We start from the raw sequence: 7389 nt of genomic DNA on the forward strand, positions 1-7389 counted from the left end.
CTCTTTCTCTCTCTCCTGTCGTGCTATGCGCATTTATGAGCCGAACGTTTCAGCCATCAACGAGAATAAACGTTCGGTATAATTCAGGTTTTATATAACATGGAGATGAATCTTACCATTCTCCTGGAGAAAAAAAATCCAAAAGTTGACATGAATTGGCCTCCGCTTCGGAAGTTGAGGTTTCTGCAGATTGTGAACGCATTAGTTTCCACTATTTCTGATATTATTTTGCTTATTTACGTCAAACTGGATGGGTGAACGTTTTGACACGATTTCACCCGAGTATACACGAGAGTTACGAGAGGGTGTGCGCACCCGGTATGGAGAGAGACGTCAGAGGCAGGGAAAGAGCCTGCCAAATCTAATTCTCTGCGTCGCTTTATTTGATCATATTTTACATCGGCTTTTGACGCTGCCCTCGAAAAGGCAATGCTTTTAAAATACATTACACGTATACTCTGGCTACCAAAATACGTGCACGAGGTGAGATCCATCAACCCTGTGTATGCAGTAATTTTATGTGATTAATTTGAGATTTTTTTTCTTTGCTCAGAATTTTTAAGAATTTGGCGGGTGCGGAGCTACATTTTATTCGTCGAAACAAGTAATCATTGAGAATGCTTCGACTAGTGTTACAGCATACTACCAACAATTTAATTGATTAAGGGGACACTAGCGCCGGGTGTTCGGTGAAATGTGTGTAAATAAGTCGATCAATAAATTACAAACATTTATTAAATGAACGAACTCTTGTTTATTTATTAACTAGGGGGCTACGACCTCTGCTCGCTCCGCTCGCCATATGACCCCCATTAACCCTTTTCCGACCCATGTGACCCTCATGACCCTCATTATACCCCTCGTGACCCTTATTTTAACCCTTCATTTCTGGCCCTTAATTTTGGAGTCTTAACTTCGAGTCCCAAATTTTCATCACCAAAAGTCAATTTGGATTTTTACCATATAGAGAGATATTGAAACCCTTATTTTGACCCTTGTGAGCCTCATATGGATCCTTAATCTGACCCTCATTATAGCCCTCATCAACCTTATTGTGACCCTTAGTTTCAGACCCTTGATTCTAGACCCCGTTATGTGGTCCCGTTATGTGGACCTTTACACTGACCCTTGCGACCCTCAATCTATGACCCTTGTGACACTTATTTAGACCCTTGATCTGACTCTTGTCACCCTTATTTGGGCTCTTAATCTGACCCTTGTGACTCTTAATTGTGTGACCCTTAATCTTTTGATCCTTAATCTGATCCACATAACCCTTAATCTGACCCCTGTGGCCCTTATTTGGACCCTTATTCTGACCCTCGCGACACTTATTCTGACCCTCATCACTCTTATTTTGATCTTCATAACCCTTATTCCGATCCTCATGACCCTTGTGACCCTTAATTTCGGAGTTTTGATTTTGAGTAGAAAATTTTTATCACCAGAAGTCGGTTTAGATTTTTATAATATACAGATACTAGACTGCCGATTGAACACAAACTCAACCAGAATGTTTCTATTCATAATTACTCTAGTTTTGAATTGATTTCAGATTTTAATCTTCAAAATTCACGTTACGTTTATACTCTTTAACCTCACCATTTGTGGCTCCTCATTTCTCCAAAAAATGATCACTATTTGAATGACAGAAAAAGTCACCAAGACATCTTGCTAACCATCAAGGAATCCATCTTCCTGAGGAACTCCATAACGAGGACAAGGAGGGATGCCAGGAGGGGGAGGTGCACCCCAATAAACGCAACCGGAGGACGAAGGAGAGCGAACCGGATACAATTAAATACTCGTGCCCGAGTGGTCGCATTGTTCACAGTGGGTTCACCCATACCCAAGGCAATACGTACGTGTGTCGTGTGAAACGTCGGGGTGGTTCCCCGATAGTCCCCCCACCCCATCAGTCCACAAAGATCCCAGATACATGGAGGGGGGTCGCAGTTTAGTTGAGTTACTTCGGTTGAGATACAGTTGACTCAAAACGTCAGGTCGTATTTATTGGGCCAACAGACATTGCAGACTGTTCATTGATAACACGCGCGTGACGAATTCCCGAGGCAAATTCAAATTTATGATACAAAACAATTAATTGAGATATCTTTATTTTCTTCATGCACACGTGGCGATGTAAGAATGTTATCTCGACGTATCCATGACGTGATTTTCCGGTGAGGATGATAGTCGCTCACCTGAGTTCCCACGAGGAATAATAGAGAGAATGAAATGGAGGTAAGAGAGAGGTGAAAATGGAATTTTCTTACTTTGTGGATTTCGGAGATTGTCATCGGTTTATTGGACCCTCTTCAAAATTTTTCGTTGGAATTCACGGTAAACGTTTCGAAAATTTGTGTCACATCTTAGTTTGATTGAAATTTCGAGGGATTTTATCTTTGAAATCCAGAATTTCATGGAAAAATCGATATTGTAAATATTAGTTCAATTATTATTATATCGAATATATTTGAATATTAGTTCAACTAGCGAACTAGATTAATTTATACTGTCATTTTATTTCATTTTCTTTCCATTTCCGTCTTCAAAATTGAATTAATGTAATTTTATTCATTTTTATTGTTATTATATATATTTTTGTTTCTTAATTCATAAGTTACAATATTGAATGAAGAGGAATTTCCCATAAATCAGGTGAGAATACAGATCGACAAACAATTTTCGATAATCATGCCAAAAATTTTTCATTTCTTTCTTTTTCTTCAAATTAATTAGTACTAATGATCTGAAAATGTTAACGAATATGAACATTTTACATCACTTTGATCTCATTTCAATGGAACCGACGAAGGAAATTGCAAAAAGAGATCGATCATCATTAATCAATATCAATAAAATGAAAATATCTATTTTTCTGTCTTTGAAATTTTTGAAATTGTTTTTTTTCTTCTTGAAAAATGAAGGGAGATTAGCATTTTTAATTTTTGTGATCGTATTCCGTTCACAGAAACAGGAAATACGGAAAATGTAGTGAAGGAAAATCAGAAATAAATTTAAAAAATCGATTTTTCAATCTTGAAATTTTAAAAACGTTTTTTTTTCTTAATAATGAAGGAAAAACTAATGTATTTCCTTTCTATTATCTAATTCTGATGGAAGAAGGTGAAAAGAGGGAGAGAAACGAGATCAACACGAAAACAGAATTTTTAATTTTTCGATGTCTAGGGATAATTTTTAAATTGATATATTTTTCCGCATAATGAACCCAATACCCATAAGTTCAATTCTTATCCTCACATTTTCACAGATTACATTAAAAAATAGCAAGGAATTCAAGTCCGCGATGAAAATTTTTATCGGATTATTATTATGTAATAATTATTAGAATATATTTACCCCTAAATTTTTTAAATTTTTATTAATTTTCATTCATAATTAATCCCAAAAACTGCTTCATTGACAGTGATTCATGAAGATTAGAGAATCAAACACATCTTGGAACCCACATAATCTCTGTATCGATCCCAGAAGAATCTAACCTGGCGCCGATAATACCCGAAAAGCTGAAAAAACCCTCAAAGAAGACTCTCAGATACACAGGAAAGGACTGACGTTCTGATTTCATTCCCGTCGCAAAAGCGTCAGTAAACGTTTCGCCTCCCCTCAGGGCTCCCAAGAGAGACTGTAGGACGGCTTCTTACCCCCCTCCAGCCCCTACCTCCTCCCGCACGTCACCATCTCTCGCATCTTTACCCACATGTACCCGAAACTCTCCGTAAATCCCTCCCCTCCCTCCAAGAATAAGACGCAAGCGCCAAATATGCCCGTGGAGTCAACGAATTTGGTACACGTAATCCCCGAGTTATCAGGCCTATTCGTTCTCCTGAGAGGTTTACAACGAATAATACCGATAATACCGTTGGGGGATGATGCAAAAGCGCGCGCATTTGTGGCGCATCAATCCACCGTAGCCCGCTCTCCCTCTCTCTCTCGTGTTACCAAAGCGACGAATCACGCAGCGTCATGAGGAGCGACTGGGATGCTGAAGATTCAATGAGATAGTCTGTCGACAGGTATACAAGATCCGGTGAAAAGGAAGACCACATATGCATCACCCAGTCAATGGCTGGGGTTTGCGACGATGGATTTTCGAGTGAATAGAGGATGGATTATGGTTTTGAGGATTTAGAGTGAGACTACAAGATGCCTTCAATGGAGATTAACTCGATATGGATTTTAATGTTTCTATGTATTTTCCAGTTGCATCATCATTCTGGTCTTATTATGTAATCTATTTTTGTCATTCCGGCCGTGAGCCGGCAGCGGTTCATGGACGCCCAGCGCTTACAGCCGTTCTGATAAGAAATATTGTTCATGATGCGGCCTGAAAGAAATTTGAAACTCGGAAATTGATCCTTAGCTTTTAAAATTTATCTTTAATTTTTTTTAATTTCTCATTTTTAGGGATTTTTGACACTAATTCCAATCACCCTAAACTTTAGGAATAAGATTTCCATGATTTGGAACTCTGTTACTGAAAATTATTGATAAAGTCACTTAATTTTATGATTTCTCATTCTCTGAATTTTAGAATACCACAGATTTTTAAAAACTAAAACTTGTTCCTCTAGGGGAGACCGGGACAAAATGGTCAGCGGGAAAATGAGACCTCTGTAAAATTTGAGATTTTCCACAAATGATTGATTGTTCTACAGTCACTAATGAAGGAAAAGAGGCGCAAAGTGACGGCTAGGAAAAAAATCCAATGCCGGCACTAGAAATTTTATTGGGGAAAATATGAATTTTTCCCCGTATTTCTGTGAAAATTTCACAAGAAATTTTACCCTAACGGCACTAGAATTTTTCACAGCCAGTGGATTCTGATTTTTTCCAGGACTCGTACTAGAATTTTTCTAGAAAATTTCTCTCCGTATATAACCGTGACGAAGTTTGATCCTCGTGAGGTAAAACGGAAGAGGCTTAATTATTCCACTCGATTTATGATCAATCGGCCCTTATCCTTAAAATTTCAAAGACAGCCGACTAGTAATTTTCAGAGGACAAATATTGAATGCGATTTAGGGGAAAAAAATTATAAAATTTCAGATTTCACAGAAAATTCCAAATTTTTAATCAGCATTAAGAAAAGAATTCCTCAACTTATTAGAATTTTCTACGAAAAAAATGAATATTTGATGTTAAATTACACTGAATATCCAATTAATTGAAAATTGAAGATTATATGTACTGAAATTTTCCTGATTTTTATTAAGTTTCAGGGAATAATTAAACTTACATTTGCAGTTCTCATTGATTTTCCCATTTGATTCTGAATTTTCAATGACGAAATTCCTTGAAATTCCAGCGGAACTAAAATGTGACAAAAATTCCTTAAAAGTGTATCAGAAATTTACAGCCAAAAAATTATCTAGTGTATAAAAAAATCGAGTTATGATGAATTTACAAAAATTCATAAAGTTATGAATTTTTGTAAGTTTGTCATAACTCGATTTTTCGATAATTACACTATAACATATATTTATTGGATTTTTTCGTGACCTGCCCTCATGATTTGTTGTTAACTTCTTAATTTGGTTATTGATTAATTCATTGTAAATTCAACTTTTTCGAGTCTGGATTTTTTCCCTGAAACTTACACATGTTTTGAATAAAAAAGTTCTTGTGCACTTCTTTGATAAAATTTATATTTATCGAGTGATAATTTTTTTTTTAATTATCTACCTGGTCCAACCTAAAAATTTTGATTTCGCATAACTTTCAAAAACATTCTTTTTTCTAATAATATTCCAAAGCATGCATAGAACACTTCTATATCATTCAATTTTCATCGGAATCGAAAAAAAGTTGATTGAAATCGTATGGAACGCGCCAATTGTAAGATAAAATATGTGCACAAGACAAGAAATTTTGTCATTCCCGTAAAAACTACAATATGGCTCATAACGACGATTAGAGATTGTCTTAGATAGAAGTTCCCTTTTTTTGATTCGAAAACTTATTTTCCTACTTATGTGATCTGTTAAACGACGTTACATCGAAAAAAACACTGGGCTTATTTGTCTCATTGAATAACAAAAAAAATAGAGGGGTCTCATTTTGCCCCGGTCTCCCTTACTGGAAATTATTGATAAAGTCACTTAATTTTATGATTTCTCTAAATTTTAAACTCCCACAGATTCTTAAAAACTAAAACTTGTTTCTCTATGTATTCATCGGAATTTTATTACCCTAATACATAAAATCCACAATTCAATTTTATCCCCTCATCTTTATCCACCCATAATGAAGATCTCCCAGGTTTTCTATAAAGATAAAGCCGTAATGACGATTCAATTGCGTTTCTACTTTCACGATGCAAGATATGGAATTAAGTGACCCATGGCGCATAGAAAGAAACAACACTATAGTATAACGAGCCGGAGTGACTTGCATTTATTGGGTCAGAACGCATTAGCTGTATTTGCATTTAATTGCCGGTTGTTTGTTTGACGTTCGCACGACGACTATATATTAACAGTTGAAAAAAAAATAAGGTGAATGCTTTGGTGGACGGTAGATGCTTCCGCCGGTGGGAGGTTTCGCGAAGGGCGGCCGAGAGAGAGACTGAGGAGTCACGCCATGTGTCGAATGACATCACAATTTTTCGATGATTGTTATCAGGTGTATGCGGGTTTTGGTGTAATATCGTGGTAGTTGAAATTTGTGTTGTTGGGGAGGTAAGCTAATATGAGGGGTTATTATGGAGTAAAACATTTGGTAATTACTGGGTTTTTAGGAAATGCATAAATTCAAGCGACACGGTGAATGGAAAGGAATTTTTGGTCTCGGAATGACGGGAGAAATTAGGGACACTTGGGTGTTTGTAGGTCATTGGTCGGTTTTTCGATGATTGAAAGGTCATTTTTTGGCCTTTACGATGATGAATGTGAGGACAATGTTGATAAATCTTAACTTTGACACAACCGAAAATTGAACTGAAAGGGTTGTATTTCGAAGTCATAGGGGGAGCAGGGCAAAGCGAGGTAGCTAAGACAAAGAGGCGGGTGACAGAGATTCTATCATACTTATATTGATTTCCGAAAAAAAAGAAAATATGAGTACCCCACTGTGCCTCGGTAATTATTTATTGTACAAAAATAATTTATCCCATGAAAATATTATTTATTCGGAGAAAATAAAAATAATGGAACTTCCCGAAAAAGTTGTCAGAAAATTGAAAAATTTCCAGAGTTCTTGCATTTTTTTCAATTTTTTCTTAGTATTATTCGAGTTTTTTTAGCTTTTTTGACTTTTGATTGATCCCTGATCGACCTATCATCAATACCTTGAATTTCTCAATTTTTGCTCTTTTTTTATGACCTTCACGATGCCCTAGTGACCCCGCTTCCCCCCCCCCCCCCC

This window comes from Diachasma alloeum, unplaced genomic scaffold (assembly GCF_001412515.2).
Source record: "Diachasma alloeum isolate Michigan unplaced genomic scaffold, Dall2.0 Dall_scaffold_00207, whole genome shotgun sequence".
NCBI lineage: Eukaryota > Metazoa > Arthropoda > Insecta > Hymenoptera > Braconidae > Diachasma > Diachasma alloeum.